Below are 10,000 nucleotides of genomic sequence, written 5' to 3'. Positions count from 1 at the left end.
AGTAGAGTATTATAAAGCTATATTGCAGTTAGTTCTATTATTTTACAAAAAAGGGGAGAATAGTACGTGAATTCTTCATAATTCAATATTAAATCCATAGAAAAACATTGGTTCAATGAGAAAAGGAAATTATCTTGCACAAAAATGCAAAAAAAAAAAATAAATGAAAAATTAAGGTTAAATTCATCGAGGCCAATACTTCTCGTGCAAGAAGAGACAAGTTTTTTTTTTGGTGATTTTCTGCTGCCGGAGATTTATGTTTGTCCTTCGAGGCTGAGTGCAATAAACGATCCATTTGACTTAGAGATTGGAAATTTGGTAAAATATACGTGACAGCTTTGAACGCTACAAAATTTGGAGATGATAATCTGTAGTTAACATAACCCTTATATATATATATATATATATATATATATATATATATATATATATATATATATATATATATATATATATATATATATATATATATATATATATATATATATATATATATATATATATATATGAGAGAGAAAAAGAATTGTTTGGTAATCTCAGTGTTATCAGGTGTATGATGAGAGAAGAGGATCTGTAAAGAAAATGCCAACCTATTCTATGTATGCTTAGGCAAAGAGAAAATTACACGTAACCAGAGATAAAGATCTAATGTAGTACTGTCTGGCCAGTCAATGGACCCCATAACTCTCTAGTGATAATATTTCAACGAGTGGCTGGTGTCCTTGCCAACATACTACCTAGAATAGATGAACTCTATCTTTGAGTAATAACTAACAAGAAAAGATAGAGTTCTCAAATATCACCATCCATCAATTACATCAGTTATTAAAAAAATATATATATATGGTGGTTAATTCTTTCAAATTAGAAATGTATATTTAAATGTAATTTTAGTTCGACATTTCATTTGTCCCATGGAATTGTGACAGCTCCTAGTGCTGACACCTCTTACAGTATTGCTTTATTGTATTTCAACAATGATTGTAAACAACCAAAAATTCTAAACGTTCAATGAAATCTATTCAATTCGATGGCCTCGTTGTGTTTAAGGAAGTTCTTTTGTTGTTATTGAGAGACCGATTAATTAATTGATTTCCAATATTTGGAGTAATCTAAGGAGGCAGAGCACAAACCGACCTTTTATTCCTCCACTTTTTTATTCACATGAATATTTACCTATTTATTAATTCATCAATTTATCACTTTATCTTTTTATATTTTCGTTCCATTTTCATCTTTTTTTTCGAGTGTGGGTTGGGGGCTATCTATGAATCTTTTTACTTATTTATTAAAAAAAATCTGGTTTGTTAAGTAACTTTTTTTGATAGATATCTCAATTTTACATGGGTTTTGAAACCTCATTCATTTTTACTTCGTACCTGAATGCATTGTTTCAAATACTACAGGCTCCGAAGCACGTACTCATTCGCTCACATAAACATAATCATACACAAAAACCCCTACTTCCTATCATACTGTTACATACTCACACACCCATGCACACACCCATACCACCACGCTCAAACACACACAAACACACACACATGCGCAAACACTTATATATATATATATATATATATATATATATATATATATATATATATATATATATATATATATATATATATATATATATATATATATATATGCATATTTATTATATATATATATATATATATATATATATATATATATATATATATATATATATATATATATATATATATATATATATATATATATATATATATATATACATATATATATCAGATGTTAACGTCATTTTTCAGTTTTTAGTCAACCTTGTGATTTTGTTAACAATTAATATTAAGGCATTTAGTATATAAGTATTTATCTTTAAGGAAATTGGTATCGTTTATATTACAAGTTGTAGTGTGATGATTTTGCACCTCCTCCCTGCTCGTTAAAGTTTTTGAGTTACACTTTTAACACTCGTTATCTTGTTTGTTTACTTCTTGGGTATAGTGACTGGAGACCTCGGTGAGGGAGGTGATAAGACACAGAGCGAGTTTTGAGAGCTCAGTTCGGGCTTTCTACAGAGGCTATACCCTTTTGATCAGCAGCTTCTGCACTTAGACGTATTTTGAGTGTTGTTTCTTCGCAGGTATGCTTATGGCCACCTGCGGTGTTGTGCCCTGCTTGTATTGCAGGTGATTTGTGCCACCTGCCGCCTTATCTAGCTGCCAACCTCAGTGGAAGATTTTTCCTGAGGACGTCTTGGAATTTACTGCAGCTCTGGGGACCTTGATATCTATCAGGAGTCTAGTAGGGAGAAAGATCCCAGGTAAGCGTTCATTTTTTTTTTTGTGGTCTTGCAGGACCTCTAGACTCCTCCCTCCTGGTGCTTCTGTGGTCCCCTCTTAGCAGAGTTCTGGAATTATTGGAATCACGGCCTACTGTAAGGCAAGACATATATCATTATTCTAGAATCACGGACATCCCTGCTGAGTTTGAGGAGATATTTTCTATTTTGCCATTCATTATCATGTATATATAGATATATCATACAATTACCTGTTAAAACAGTCGGAATTTGTTACCCCCTTTGTTTTGTTTTGTTATAATTATAAATTCTTATGATGTTAACAGCCTCGTGGCTTTTATATTATTGTTTATGTAATAAGTTTAGATTATAAACATAAGTAGGAGATTAAATGTTTTCTCCCTGTTACTCATCGCCTTCCTTCACAACCTCTTTATTTATAGGTATTGGTTATTTCATTCCTTTTGATCTGGCCATTTATATTGTATATTTTCTATGTATTTGCATTCAAGTCTTTCTCTCTATTATCTCTGTTTAGGGCTTAGTTTTGCTAGTAGTTAGGAATCACAAGGAATTATTTAAGGACTGGAATTTGTCCTTGGCAGTCACAAGGTTGACTTTGGTTATTTTTGTTTGTTAATAAATATTGTAGGGTTTTCCTGAGTGTTTTCATGTCCATTGACCATCTTTTGCTGGATACTCTGTAACAACACTGAGTGTACATCCTTTAGTGCAGACAAATCTGCACCACGACCCAACAAGGGTCGTAATAATTGGCGACCGTGACAGGATAGATGTACTCAGGGGTATCTGGTATTTTGGTGTCTGGAGGGACATTTGGGTGATATCTTCAATATTTACTTTGTAGTATTGCCTTTCTCCCTGAGTTATTAATTTTTGGAAAAATGGAAGAGTTAAACTTTGACCCGGCTGAATTTTTGGGGTCTGCTGACTGCCTGAAGTACTTGCCTGATTTAAATAAAATACAGTTAGTTACTTGTGCACAGTGGTTGAGTGTTCCGCAGAAGTCGGCGGGCACTAAGAGAGATATATTGGAGGCTGTGAAGCACGAGACTGCCCAGGATTTAGCTGAGGCCAAACATTTGCTGAGTGAAAGTGGAGTAGATAGTAATGGTGAAGGTAGTATTAATGACGATTTCGAAGAGGATAGGTTGAGTATGAGAGTTTGTTTGACTTGGTTCGAGGATCCTCCTCGTATAGGTATTATTAATTAAGGTCCCTCGAATATACCTAAGGCTAATGTTTCGCAAAATCCATTTTTGCTCCCCCCCACCCCCCTTAATTCTTTGCCAGTCAAACCCCTGGCTTCCGTTCATACTTTATATTCTACATCCTTCTTAGAAGAAGGAGGTAGAATATAAGTTAGTTTATAAACGAATTGAATTAAAAAATAAAAATAGAATTTGAGGAGAACGAGAGGATGAGGCGTCACGAGTTAGAAATGGGCTAGGTTACAGGGGGCCAATTTCATCAGTTCCCCTAAAGGTACGTTCCAGGACCGGTTTAATTTAGGTGCAGCACTAAAGTTGGTGCTAGTCTTTGATCAGAACAATATCCCTGAATTTTTCCAAGCCTTTGAACGCATTGCCACCTGGTTGTCTTGGCCCTCCGAAATGAGGACTGTTTTAATACAATGTAGGCTGATGAGCAAGGCTATCCGGGTGTGCAATGCCTTGGAGTAGGCAATTGCCAGGGACTATCATAAGGTCAAAGGGCGGAGCTAGGACAATTCGCCGTAAACAAATTTGCCGTAGGACAATTGACTGTAAGACTTTTCGCCGTAAGAAAACTTGCCGTATGGATATTTTGCTGAAAGGACATTTCGCCGTAAAATGTATATTTTAGTTTTTAGCTTATTTCTTGTAGAGATCAATGTAACTATATTCATATAGTTATCTTCAAGTATATTTAACACTTTTCATTAATTTTCATGTATTCATTTAATTATAATTATATGTAAGAAAAGGATGAAAAAAATGAAGACCACACACTTTATTTAAAATGTTTTCTAAAAAAAAAAATTCAAAGCTAAAAATCACGTAAGTTCATAGCAATTGCTCGCAAATAATGTTGTTTTGCATTTTGATCATAACCTCTGACAATACTTAGTATGCGCTTATAAACATTTTTGTATTGTTTCTTGGCTGCTGTTTCACCTCTTTCTGCATCCATTATCTTCTTTTTAGAAAGATATTCTTCATTTTTCAATACATTGATGGGTTTCCATAAATTTGGATGCGTATTGGTGACAGATGCTTGAAGCGCATTATGGAACCCTTCTACTCCATTGTTGGTATTAGTCAACTGATATACGGTTCTTTGATAAACATTCCAAAGTTCAATAGAAAAAGTTGGAGAAACTCTACGACGACGAGGTCCCCTCCCTCTCTCTCCCCCAATGTAATGAGTTTCATAATATGCAACTAGTTCTTGTGGTAAGTCATGGTCATCAACGAACTCTATAAATGCACCAATGATGTCTGAAGGCGATATGAATGCAAGTGCCATAAGGCACTTTACTTTTGTATTAAAAGCACAATCACTTTGATATCGAACCTTATGCCCCATATCTGTCACTTTTCTGTAAACATTCTTACAAAAATGAAAATAACAGCCTGTTACATTTGCAGAAGGGAAAATGTCACAAAAACTTAAAAAACTAGCTGGTTCGAAATCAGTCATTAGGTTTTCAGGTTCTAGGGACTCGAGTAAATGTTTAACCTTTTGAAAAAAACGTATTGTAAGATTCCTTAGTCTTATTCGGAAGGAAACCGTAAACTCATGGGATGCACGCATGTCCTATGTTGACATGTAGAGTATATAACTGATAGAAGATTTCAGGACAAACCTTAAATGTTCCATCGCATGCCCAATTTGTATGTCTTTCTAGATCGTGTAACCCTGCAATCGTACCAAAGTTCAACACTCTGTTTTCATCTTCCATTCCACTATCATAAAGTAAAAGTCTTCATTTTGTCTCCATCTCCTTATGTTCCTTGAGAAATTTAAAGTTAATGGCATAAGAGAGCGTCCTGCATTTTCTAATTCCTCGCATGCAGCACCAATCAATGATCTTGAAGCTAGCTAGCTGGGATTTCAGTGCATTTGTTTTTTGCATTTTATGTTTGCTTGGGTTCGTTGGATGGGTATGCTCACTTACAGTTTTACAGATTGAAATCTCTTCAATATTCCGTCTTGTATGTACTCTTGCTTTGCAGTTTTTTTTCAACACACTTCCAATAAACCTTACCTCCATATTCTCTTTCTTGCCTGTAAATGAAGTTGGAATCATATACGAGCTTATCACAACCTCTGGTGCTTTTGATAGTGTATGGCATCGTAGGGGCTTAAGTTTCAACTGATTAAAGTAGATAATACAAAGGTTTAAGATGAAAAAACAAAACAAAAAAAGTATGGTAAACTACCGAATTTGTAATGACCTCATTTAAACATTTAACGACGGGTGTCAAAATTTATAACGACCCTTCTCTCTCTCTCTCTCTCTCTCTCTCTCTCTCTCTCTCTCTCTCTCTCTCTCTCTCTCTCTCTTTATAAATTTTAATCTATACATGACGAAGCATATACATTTTACGGCGAAATGTCCTTGCGGCAAAATATCCTTACGGCAATTTTTCTTACGGCAAAATGTCTTACGATCAATTGTCCTACGGCAAATTTGTTTACGGCAAATTGTCCGGTCTCCCAAAGGGCTGGTATTAAAAGCCTATGATTTTGTTCCCGAGGCCTATTGCCTCAAATTCAGGAATTATAATAAACATCCTTCACAGTCTTTTGTAGAATTTGCTCGGTCAAGGAAGAATAATTTGATGACTGGCTGAAGAGCCGACATGTGGTGTCTTTTGCTGCGTTGCAGGAATTGTTGCTCCTTGAAGAGTTCAAAAAGTCATGTAGCAAAGAGTTGAGGGTCCATCTTGAGGATGTCAAAGCTATGAAGTTGAGTAGTGCCACTCAGTTAGCAGATGAATATGTGCTGACCCATCGCTCTGGCAATGGTAACTTTGGGTAGAGAGTTTGAAATGATCAATTTTTCCATGCCTAAAATAGTGGAAGGAGGGGAGAACCGCCTTCGATGACTCCTAATATTCCTAAGAGTAATAATAATAATTCCTTTTCAGACGGTAGGAATGTTGGTAGAGTCTCAGGAGAGTATCCTCCCCCTAGTGTATTTGTTAACAGAGTTATATCTAATTCTGGCAATAATCAAAGGTACAATGATAATAATGGTAACAGAGGTACTGGACGTAGAGTAACCTGTTTTTGGTGGGACAAGCCAGGTCATTTCCAGAACCAGGGCAATGCCCGTAGACAATATCTTGAGAGAAATGGCCAAAATTCGGTTTCGTTAATTTCTGACAGGTCCAGTTCTTATGATAATCAAGTGGAAAAATCTGTAGTTAGCATTAGGGTAGATAATAGTAGTAGTGACACTTCTAATAAAAACAGTTGTGACTTAATTTTGACAAATATTTCTGGCTAGGTATAATTGTTCTTGGATATAAGACTATCAAATTATAGTTCTGAAGGGACACTGGTTCAGCTCGGACTCTTGTGTTAAGGGATACCTTAAAAGGTTGTAAAGAGTATTCAGGGAATTATGTCGTTTTAGGAGGGTTCCCAAACACTGTTGTTTCTGCTCCGTTGGTGGATGTCAGATTGTCTTTTCCTGGATGTGATAAGGTTACCGAGTTGGCCGTTGACGATAGTCCCCACCCCATTCCTAGAATTGCCGGTATTTTGACAATGATAAGGTCAATAGTGAGGGTCAAGAATTATTTCCCATATTATCCATGAATGCATGTCCCATAGCTGTAACAACCCTTGCCACAGCAAGAGCTGCTGATCTACTTGATATCGATGATGATTTAATGCTTAGTATTTTAGAAATAGATATAGAAAGGCCCGGGTCAGTAGATAGTGGTAGTAGTATTATTATTAATGATTTGAAACCTGATTGGGACAGATTGGCTTTTATTGAAGCCCAGAAAAATGAATCTGACTTTCAATTGGGAGACATTAAGGATTTGACTAAACCTCGGTTCGGTATAACTAAGGGTTTATTTTACAGGTTTAGTCGTCCTTCGACAGATGATCTGAGCAAGACTTCTCAGATTGCACATATTGTGGTTCTATCCCAGTTCCATGAATTGGTGATGAATCTTGCTCACAACAATTTTCTTTCAGGTCATTTTGGGGTGTGGAAAACTTTTCGAAAATTGGCAAGGTATTTTTGGTGGCCTAGGATGAAATATTCTGTAAAGCATTATGTGAAGGAGTGTGAGGTATGTCAGGTTATGGGAAAACCAAATCAAATAATTCCCAAAGCTACCTTACATCTTATCCCTCCCATTGGTGAACCATTCTCGGAATTGGTGATAGATGTCGTTGGTCCTTTACCTAAAACCATGTCTGGTTATGTTTATTTTTTTTACTATTATGGACAGTCTCTAGATTTCCCGAAGAATTCCCTATGAGACGTACTACATCTAAAGTTGTTTTTGAAAAGTTAATTGATTTTCTTTCCAGGTATGGTCTCCCTCGTGTTATTCAGACAGATTGTGGTACAAATTTCATGAGTAAGGTATTTAGAGGTAAATGTGCAGAACTCGCCAATAAACACATTACCAGCGTACCATATCACCCGGAGAGTCAAGGGGTGGAAGAGAGGTTTCACCAGACCATTAAATCAATTTTGAAAAAACATTTTTACGAACAAGGTAATGAATGGGATAAAGCACTTCCCTTTGCCCTCTATGCTCTTAGGAATCATCCAAATTCTTCCACTGGTGTAGCTCCCTTCGAATTGGCATTCGGTCATAAAGTTCGTGGTCCTCTAGAAATTTTTAGCGAAGTGCTACAGTCTGGTCGAAGGGTAGACGATATAATTGGAGAATTTGTAGAGGATTTGAAAACGAGGCTGTTCAGTGCTTGGAAATTTGCAAGGGAAAATCTGAGTTATTCGCAGGCTGTGATGAAGGATAATTTTGACAGAAAAGCTAAAGCTCGTTCTTTGGAACTTGGAGAATTGGTTTAGGTTTTGAGTATGGACTCGGAAAATTTTCTTGAACCAAGGTATAAGGATCCCTGAAAGGTACTGAGGAAGTTGTCCGAAGTCAATTACGAGATTGAAGCTCCAGGCTTAAGTAGAAAGCATAGAATTTATCGTATATACAGAATGAAGCCATATCATTGTAAAAGTGTCAATCCTTTAGCAATTGTGTATGAACCAATATTGGTAGTAGTAGATGTTCCTCCTCAAGAATCAAATGACTTAATGTATTATTCCTTCCGATGCTTTGTTTGAAAATTTGCAATATTTAGGAATCTTGCAGGAAGATTTGGAACATTTGGATGTTAATTAAAGAAAAGATGCACTTGATTTAATTTATTCCTTTACAGATTTATTTCAGGATTCTCCAGGTAAAACTAATCTTCTTCAGCATGATGTTGATGTGGGAAGTGCTCTTCCTGTTAAGCAAAGTCCTTATCGGTTGAATCCTGTGAAAAGGGATATAGTCAGTAAGGCGAGTGATTATATGTTGGAGCATGACCTCATTCAGCCTTTTGTTAGTCCCTGGAGTTCTCCCATAGTTCTTGTTAAAAAGTCCGACGGAAAGTTCCGTATGTGCGTAGACTACTGTAAGGTTAACGCACGCACTAAGAATGACTCTTTTCCTTTGCCTCAAAAAGATGACTGTCTCGATCACATAGGGGCTGGCAAGTTCATTTCGAAATTGAATTTATTGAAAGGGTATTGGTAGGTTCCCCTGTCTGATCGACCATGAGAGATTTCTGCATATGTAACTCCCTTCGGGCTTTATGAGTGTAAGGTAATGCCCTTTGGGATGAAAAATGTCGTGTGTACTTTCCAGGGGCTTATAAATAGTCATTATTGGTTTAAAGGGGACTGAAATTTATATTGATGACTCGGTTGTAGATAGTGATAATTGGGGTATGCATATGGTGAGATTGCGTAAGGTATTTGAGGCTCTTAGGTCTGCTGGTTTGGATATAAATTTAGCCAAGTGTGAATTTGGAAAGACTAAGGTTTGTTATTTGGGTCACGAGGTTGGTTTGGGCCAGGTGGCTCCAAAACAAGGTAACCTCGAAGCTATTATTAATTTGAAAAGCCCCAGTAATGTGAGAAGGGCTCTAGGTATGATTGGCTATCACAGAAAGTATGTTAGAAATTTCCCACACCTTACTAAACCTCTTACAAAACTCCTAGAAAACGGTCAGAAATTCTTTTGGTCGCAGCAATGTGAGGAAGGTTTTAATAAGCTTAAATCTATGTTGTTGACTAACCCTATTTTGATTTCCCCAGATTTTCAAAAGCCATTTATCATTGTTGTGGATGCCAGTGATGTAAGAATTGGTGGTGTTTTCTTTCAAAGGAATGAGGAAGGGGCAGTTCACTCGGTATCTTATTTCAGTCGTAAGTTATTGGCAGCTGAACGAAGATACTCAACAATTGAAAAAGAAGCCCTTGCTTTGGTCCGCACCCTCATGCACTTTAAACCCTATATAACCAATTATTATTTTCCAATAGAGGTCTGGACTGATCATAACCCATTTGTTTTTATTGAACGGATGAAAGGAGCCAACCAGAAGATTTTGCGCTGGGCTCTCTTTCTTCAAGAATTTAAATTTGTGATAGAGCACATTAAGGGTTCTGAA

The sequence above is a fragment of the Palaemon carinicauda genome, chromosome 26, assembly GCF_036898095.1.
Source record: "Palaemon carinicauda isolate YSFRI2023 chromosome 26, ASM3689809v2, whole genome shotgun sequence".
NCBI classification, from domain to species: domain Eukaryota; kingdom Metazoa; phylum Arthropoda; class Malacostraca; order Decapoda; family Palaemonidae; genus Palaemon; species Palaemon carinicauda.
This window is presented reverse-complemented; position numbering follows the sequence as displayed.